Source organism: Myotis brandtii, unplaced genomic scaffold, assembly GCF_000412655.1.
Source record: "Myotis brandtii unplaced genomic scaffold, ASM41265v1 scaffold297, whole genome shotgun sequence".
Taxonomy (NCBI): Eukaryota; Metazoa; Chordata; class Mammalia; order Chiroptera; family Vespertilionidae; genus Myotis; species Myotis brandtii.
Genome location: NW_005361351.1, coordinates 1,720,764 through 1,730,316, shown reverse-complemented (window position 1 = coordinate 1,730,316; position 9,553 = coordinate 1,720,764).

The window sequence follows — 9,553 nt, the reverse complement described above, 5'->3', positions numbered from 1 at the left end:
TAGAGGCCCAGTGCACAAAAATTCATGCACTCAGGGGGGTCCCTCAGCCTGGCCTGCGCCCTCTTGCAGTTCAGGACCCCTCGGTGGATGTCCACCTGCCAGCTTAAGCCCATTCCTGGGGGATTGGGCCTAAGCTGGCAGGTGAGCATCCCTCTGGCAGCCCAGGAGCCCTTGGGGGATATTCAACTGATGGCTTAGGCCTAAGCCACAGTCAGACATCCTTAGTGCTGCCGAGGAAGCGGGAGAGGCTCCCACCACTGCCACTGGGCTCACAGCCATCAGCCCAGCTTGTGGTTGTGCGGAGCTTCCCCTATGGGAGCAAACTGACCACTAGGGGCCAGCTCCTGAATTGAGCATCTGCCCCATCGTGGTCAGTGTGCATCATCTCAACCGCTTGTTCCTGGTCTTTCCGCCGTTAGGGTCAATTTGCATATTACCCTTTTATTATATAGAATATTTCACTCTGGGTGTTCAAAATCGGTTTTTGAACCATGGTTTTCCCCAAATGTGTTATGACAGGTATCCCCTACTGTAGTATCAAACAGAATAATTTCATTGCCTTAAAAATCTTCTGTGCTCCAAATATTCATTCTTCCTTCCTGATGACCACTGGTCTGCCCACTATCTTCATAGTTTTACCTTTTCCAGAGTGTCATAGAGTTGGAATTATACATATGGGTGCAACCTTTTCAGATTGACTTATTCCACTTAATAATATGCATTCAAGTTTTCAACATGCCTTTTCATAGCTTGACAGCTTATTTCTTTTTAGTTCTGAATAATATGCCATCACCTGGATGTACCACATTTGATTTATCAATTCACCTACTGAAGGACATCTTAGTTGTTTCCAGGATTTGGCAATTATGAATGCAGCTGCCGTATACACTCTTGTGCAGTTTTTGTATAGACATAGTTTTTAACTCTGAGTAAATTCCAAGGATCACATTGTTGGATTGTATGGTAAGATTGTTTAGTTTTGTAAGAAGCTGCCAAACTGTCTTTCAAAGTGAATGTACCATTTTTCATGACCACTAGAAATGCATAAAAGTTCCTGTTCCTCCACATGCTCACCAGCATTTGCCATTGTCACTGTTCCAGATTTTGGCGGCGTCTCATTGTTCTATTTTTAGTAGGCATATAGTGGTATCTCCTATTGCTTTATTTGCAATTCCTTAATGACATATGATGTTGAGTATCTGTTTATATGCTTACTACAGGCCCGGATGCACAAATTTGTGCACCAGTGGGGTCCTTCGGCCTGGCCCACGGAATCAGACCAAAATCAGCTCTCCGACATCCCCTGAGGATTCTCAGATTGTGAGAGGGTGAAGGCCAGGCCAAGGGACCCCACTGGTGCACGATAGATCAGGGTCGGGGAGGAACACAGGGGGTTGGCCAGCCAGTGAGAGACCGCAGGAGAACTCCAGGGTGTGTCTGGTCCATCTTACTCAGTCCCTATTGGCCAGACCCAAGCAGCAAGCTAACCTACCGGTTGGAGCTGTCTGCCCCCTGGTGGTCAGTGCACATCATAGTGAGCAGTTGAACAGCCTTAGCATATCATTAGCATATTACGCTTTGATTGGTTGAACAGATGACTGGATGACCAGACACTTAGCATATTAGCCTTTTATTATATAGGATTTTCCATTTGCAGATCTTCTTTAGTAAGATAGCTTTTGCTATTTTTAACCTCCTGTATGATGCTGCAATGTTCATGCTCCTTTCTACCAGCAGTAATTCTTTACCATTTAACTGGAAATAGATACACATTTATCTTTAAAACGCCCATCTAGTCTTGTACTAATAAAGCATGTACTAAAATCACAAAATTAGTTATAATGTTTAAAACATTGGTTTAAAGCTCACACTTCCCCACTGAAGTGTCTGAAAAGTAAGCATCTTTATACTTTGACAACTTTTTTTATTCTACCTTTTCACACTCATAGCAGCAATTGTGAAATGAAGATTACAATTCAACTTCAAGTTGACTACTCATGAAAGTGCATTCAACTGCATTAAGCCCAAATGCAATTGAAAGACAAAATTCTGTTTTAAAAAATGTCCATTGACCTCTCTTCAAACATTTCCTTGTATTCCTATGTTCAAGTTCAAACAGCATTTAGGTATCATTCAATTTAAAATCTGAGGTAATAAAGGCTTTATTTAAAAAAAAACAGAACCAAAATTATAAGATCATGTGTGTGTTTGTTTGTTTTTTATTATATGGTCAGTTTTACACCAATTGCTGCATATAATACACCAACTGAGATATAATTTTAAAAATTATTAGTGTTTTTGGCATAATTTTGATACAGAAACATAATATTGCTTACATATTCCCTGTAGAAATCACCTGATATTGGAATTTTCATCAAGAAAAGCCTAAACTTGTGCCACAAAAGGCAACTTACATTGGTATACCATTTCATTTCCAGCACTGCAAGCCTGATTTTGTAACAATCTAATTTAGGTAGAGAAGTAGGCAGACCTTTCAGAGTCCATAGAAGACAATATTGTCTACTCTGACGGAGGTCCTGGATTGAATCCCAGATGTTTTTAAAAGAGAACTTTTTAGTTTTTCACAAATATCCACACATGTGTTGATCCAAGTAAGCTTCTTCAAGAACCTGTGGGATGTTGCAAGTTGCCTCTCACTGAGATATTAAATCAGAAGAGTAAATATTTACAGAACAGAAATACAATAGTTACATAGATTGCTAATATGGATTTAAGATTTCCAAACAGGAGAATAATGACTCTTCAGCAACCAATGTATCAGTAGGATATTCAGAACATAAATCTGTCATATATAGGAAGGGCCTAAGGAAAGGAATGGTTTAATCCTTGGGGAAAAAATAATCAGGCCCATGACAGTGGAAAGAAAGGAAGGGTGCCAGAACTGTTGTAAGAAATGAATTAACAAGCTCGGGGGCTTTTCATATGTTCCTTCTTAGGAAAGAGAGAAGGAAAGGGTTCGGTAGGACACCAAACTTTCCACCTTGCTGACCAAAACCTGGCAGTACTCCTGCATCTGCCTTTTTCTCAGACTGTGTCTCCACACAACGTGCCCCCCTCTACAAACAGAATTTTGTCAATCCTTATGAATGAATAAAAAGAATGAACTTGACTTCATTCTTCAACACTTGACTCCATTCTTCAAACTACCATTATTACAATCCTTAGGCATTTCTTTTTCTTCTGATAAAAGGTAGTAGATAATATGAAGATATGTATAAAGTAATATATACTTTTGTGTTTTATATATATACTAGAGAACCGGTGCATGAAAATTCATGCACTAGAGGAGGGTCCCTCAGCTAGGCCTGCCCCCTCTCACAGTCCAGGAGCCCTCAGGGGCGGGAGGCGACCTGGCGACCAGGGGAAGGCGATGCCCCCATCACACTTCTGCTGCTGCCACTGCCAGCAACACAAGCCTTGGCCGGCCCTGGGAAGCTGGGCAGCCACCATCCAAGGCTTGCCTGTGCTTCAGGCCAGCCCTGGGTGGCTAGGGGACTGAGGGGACTGGGCACCACCATCTTGTGGCTGTGGATGCTGCCATCATTGAGGGCAGGGCAGTCAATTAGCATATTCCCTCTTTATTGGCTGTGGGCACCACCAGATTTGTGATGGCATGAGGGTCAATTAGCATATTCCCTCTTTATTCAATAGGATATTTTTTATTTCAGAGAGGATGAGATAGAAATATAAATAATGAGAGAGAATCATTGATCTACTGCCTCCTGCACCCCCTACCCACTGGGAATTGAGCCCATAACACAGGCATTTACACTGACCTGGAATGGAGCCATGCCCTTTTGGTTCATAGTTTGATGTTCAACCACTGAGCCATGCCAGCTGAGCTGTACTTTTGTTTTTACCACACAGAAAACTCAGATAGCCTTAGTACTCTTATGCTCTAAAACATGGTGCCCAATCAATTACCAAACTCTTTCTATTTCCTTTTTTTAAATATATATTTATTGTTGATAGTATCACAGATATCTCCCATTTCCCCTCATTCTCCCCCTTCTCCCAGTGCCTACACAGTCCCCCCACAGATCTTCATTATCCTATTGCTCATGTCCATGGCTATGCATATCCTATATAATAAAGAGGTAATGTGCAAATTGACCGTCACACCCTTGCATAAGATGGCCACCCCTATGTGGTCACAAGATGGCCACCACAAGATGGCCAGCAGGGTAGGGCAGTTGTGGGTGATCAGCCCAGCAGGGGATGGCAGTTAAGGGTGACCAGGCCAGCAGGGGAGGGCAGTTGGGGGCGATCGGGCTGGCAGGGGAGCAGTTAGGTGTCAATCAGGCTGACTGGGGAGTGATTAGGGGGCGATCAAGCTGGCAGGCAGAAGCAGTTAGGGGCAATCAGGCAGGCAGGCCGGCAGGAGAGTGGTTGGGAGCCAGCAGTCCTGGATTGTGAGAGGGATGTCTGACTGCTGGTTTAGACCTGATTTCACAGGGATTGGACCTAAACCAGCAGTCGGACATCCCCCGAGGGGTCCCAGATTAGAGAGGGTGCAGGCTGGGCTGAGGGAGGCCCCCCCCCAGTGCACGAACTTTATGCTCTAGGCCTCTAGTAAGTATATAAGTTCTTTGGTTTATCTCTATATCTTTCAATCCAAATGTTTCTTAACTCCATCCTCCTCCATTGTTTATGTGAATGCCTTCAACCCGGGTCTCTCTTTTTTTAGAATAATGCACTCTCTCCGAAGATATACAGTTTAATATGAAACCTTTATGATAACTGGACTTAGTCTCATATGAAGCATTAAGGACTGATTCTTATTTCAAGAATGATATGTAAGTTGTTTTCACCTTTTCAGATACAGTGCCCTCCTATCTAGCCTGTCTGTGCTCTGATTAATGAATTAATTTAAATCAAGCTTCTGTTTGCTTTGGATATTCAGCCCCCACCTTTTTTCCATTGGGAAATTTCTTGTTTCTTGAGTGAAATTCCAGCCCTTGGAGCTTGTTTAATGCTCCAGGTCAGGAGGACTATGGCTCTGTATCAATTTTGTCAGTTTCTCTCTCAGAAATAGGAGCCTTATAAACTGTCACAGACCCCCATGGAGGTCCAGGAAGACATCCTGAGTCTAAATTCTCCTTTCCTGACTCAAATTAGTCTGCAATTTGCCTGGACCACTGGTTGTGTTAAGCACATCCTCCAGACAAAATACTTCCTCATGGAATGTTGTGTTCATTTCCGACAGGACTAGAGGTGAGCTCATTCTTATGAGCCTCCCACTCTGCCAGGGCAAGTGCCCTTCCAACTATTGGTCAAGGATCTGCTCAATCCAAGGAAAAATGGGCTTGGGGAGAAGATGGCTCATTCAGCAGTAGGCCTTTTGAGTTTGGTATGTTATGAATATTCACCTTACCAGCTATGAAAATGTACTCAGCCAAGTGTCCAAGAGTGCAAAAAGCTTGTCACACTATGGTACCATGTGTCTGAGAAATTGATCTAACTTTGCTGATTTTTCTTATTTCAGTTTTCTTGGAAGTGGAAAGAAGAAGAGAGATAAAATAATAGCAACAAAATGTGCATACATAATAAAAAAATGATATAGAGTCCTTAATGTAGTACTTTGGCAGATTTCACATGAAGATTTTTTTAATCCTTTTTTATTAGTAGCATGGTAGAATACTAGTTCTACTCTCAATCACTGATATTCACACAAAAATAAAATTCAAAAATTTAAAAACCAATCAAAATGATTAAAGTGTGTTGTACAATGAGTTTATGGTATGTTTATATAACCACGTGTATCAGATCATATTCTAATGAAGAACACAATATCTTTAAAATTTCATTATTTTGAAAATTCTGGTGATGGCATTTACCAATTGGAACATAAGGTAAGGAAGCCTGCTGGAAGCCTTGAAATGTCCTATATTAGCATCAGGGACAAGGTTACAGGATGTACATGCCTATAAAAAAAGTCATGAAGAAAGACCTTAAGTATCTGTCTCTACAGTCACGTCTAGGGATATATCCCAAGAAATTAGATACACCAATCAGAAAGGATATATGCACCCCTATGTTATAGCAGCACAATTTATAATAGCTAAGATTTGGAAACAACCTAAGTGCCCATCAGCAGACGAGTGGATTAAAAAACTGTGGTACATCTACACAATGGAATACTATGCTGCTGTAAAAAAGAAGGAACTTTTACCATTTGCAACAGCACAGATGGACCTAGAGAGCATTTTGCTAAGCGAAATAAGCCAGTCGGAGAAAGATAAATATCACATGATCTCACTCATTTGAGGAATATAATGAACAACATAAACTGATGAATAAAAATAGATCCCAAGACAGAGAAGCATTGAACAGAGTGTCAAATCTCAAAGGGAAGGCAGGGAAGGGTGATGGTGGCGGGGGTGTTAAGAGCTTGTATGCATGAATATAAGCATAACCAATGGACATTGACACTGGGGCAGTGGGGTCTTGTCCTGGATGGTGGGAGCGGCCAGGGAGGAGTCAATGGGGGACAAAGGAGACATATGTAACAAAGGAGACATATTTTAAACAGTAAAAAATAAAAATTAAAAAAAGGAAGACCTTACGACCTGTATGTAGTTATGTCAGTTAAACACACACATATGAATAAAATAAATGTCTAAAAGAATTAAAACAAAATAATAATAGACGTTACTTGTGGGTGGTACAACTGAAACGGGGGATTATTTCCTTCTCTGTACTTTTTTGCTTTTCTCAGTTTCTAAAATGAACACATATATCATATTTTTATAATCAGAAACAACCATTAAGCATTTTTATAACAGCGAAGTTGCCATAACAACAGAAATGAAGGCAAGAATTACACTTGAATTTTATATAGTTTATAAAATTAATCCATCAAGTTCAAGGTTCAGTCAACATGTTTTTATTTATTTTGTGCTTGTTCTTAAGTTTCAATTTATGAAAAGAGTATTTGTAAGGATTGGCTTACTATTTAGTCTACAGAATTAAAAAAAAATTTCTCTAGTGCAATATATTGTCCCTCTGTTGGAGGTGTTCTTTATTTTGCAATAGATTCATGAAAATTATCCACAAATTTAACTCTTATGGCTTCAGGGAAGGATACTTCCCTGAAGATAAGAAAGGGGGTGTTATCTCTCTGTACTTCATTGTGGTTTATTAAAATTGAAAACAGCTGTCCAGAGGAAATGGCCCTTTAATTAGAACAATGTGAGAAGCAAATGAACGGAGGCTGGAAGGGTGATAGAATGATGCTTAAACCAAGTTCTGAGACTTCAGTTTAAGTTCTGTGTTTATAGGCTGATGGATATACATGTTTCAACCTATATTCCTTAGCTTCAGAAAAATTGATTCCCATTCAGACATGCCTCCTGAAAAATATGCCCTACTCTGTTGCATTGTATTTTTAATTGAAATATTTTACTGAGATAATTGTGGGTTCACATGCAGTTGTAGGAAATAATTTCCCCATTGTTAACATTTTGCAAAATGATAGTACAACATTACAACCAGGATACCGACATTGATATAACCCAACCATCTTATTCAGATTATCCCAGTTTTACTTGTATTAATCTGTGTGTGTGTATTTGTGTGTGTTGCATTCTATACAGTTCTATTCTGTGCATAGATTTGTGTATCCACTACCACAATCAAGAACTGGAAAAGAGAATCCTTCATATTGCCCTTTGCTAACTATACACACTCACTCAAGCTTAACCCTTGCCAACCAATAATATGTTCTTCATTTCTAGATTTTTGTTATTTTAAAATGTTATATCAATGGAATATAGTATGTAACATTTTGAAATTGACTTTTTCCACTACTTTTCATAATTCCCTAGAGATTCATGTAAGTTGTTGCATGTATCAATTGCTTACTACTTTGTAGTGCTGAATGACTGTCCATAGAATGTATGTATATTTTACCATCCATTTGGTAAACTACATCTGAACCATTTCCAGTTGTTTGACTGCTACAAATGAATTTTCTCTATAATTTGTATTCTGTTTCATCTGTGAAAATAAGCTTTTATTTACCTGGAGATATAAGCCCGAGTGCATTTACTGGGTTTTATGGTAATTGCACGTTTAGGTTAATATGAAATTGCCAAGTGATTTCAGAGTGTTTGTGCCATTTCACATTGCCAACAGACATGTATGTGTGATCTCCCCACCAGTACTTGGTATTGTCAATACTTTTAAAATATTGGCCATTCTAATGGGTGTACATGACTTTTCATTGTGGTCTGTACCTCACCCATTTGAAGTGTTGTGTTTTTATATTTGTCCATATCCATGTAATTTTTCAATTTCTTTGGAGATTTCCTCCTTGACCTGTAATTATTTACATGTGTATTGTTTAATTTTCATGTATAGAGATTTTTCTGTTGTGTCCCCTGTAATGGTTTTTGGTTTGATTCTAATATGGTCAGTGAGAACATTCTGTATAACTTCATTTGGCTTCAATTCTTTTAAATATGTTGAGGTTGACTTTACAGTCCAGGATATGGTTAATTTTAGTAAATGCTCTATAGGTCTCTGAACAAAAGTGTATATTCTGCTATTGTTCTATGAAGAGTTCTGTATCTGTCAATTAGATCCTGTAAGGTGGTGGTGTTGAGTTTTTTGTATCTGTGATGATTTTCTCTCTGGACATTCTATTAGTTGCTGATAGAGAGATTTCAAAGTCCCAGCTATAAGCTATAATTGTGGAAATATTTATTTTTCTTTTCAGCTCCTTTTAGGTTTCCTGTATTTTGAGGTTCTGTTGTTTGGTGCACACACATTTAGAATTACAGTGTCTTCCTTGTGAATTGATACTTTTATCATTATGTAATGTCTCTTGGCTTCTAGTAATTTTATTTTCTTTGAAGGCTCCTTTTTCAAATACTAGGATATCCACTCCTACTTTATGTTGCTAACGTTCATATGATGCATCTTGTGACATCCTTTTGCTTCTATCCTATTTCTATCATTAAATTTGAAGGGAATTTCTTGTGAACAGCATGTAGAATCCATTTTTTAATAAGTGTATGCATATTATTTACATTTAAGGTAATTATACCTTTAATGTTTAGTCCACATAGACTGAATTCATCATACTCTTTTCTTTTATATACACACTAGAGGCCTAGTGCACAGAATTCATGCACTAGGGAGGGGGGAGGCGGTCTCACAGTTCGGCCTGTGCCCTCTCACAGTCAAGGAGCCCCTCAATCGATCACCCCAAAGAGGTAGGCCCTACCCACCTGGTTGGAGCTCTGTGATGGATCTCCCCTACAAAGGGAGGCCTCTGCTACCCATCGCAGCCCGCCGGTCGGTGGCCTGGGCCTCCCTCTTTGGGGCAATCATGGAGCCCCCTAACTGATTGATTGCCCCACTGGCCAGTGGCCTGTTCCTTCCTCAGCAGGGTGATCATGGGGTGATGGCCGGGCCCCCAACCAATCCCATTGCACCCACCTTGGCTGGCCTGGCACCAGTGGGTGTCATAGCGTGGTCGTCTGGAAGTTCGTCTGGAGGGTCATTCTGCTGTTCGGTCATTCAGTTG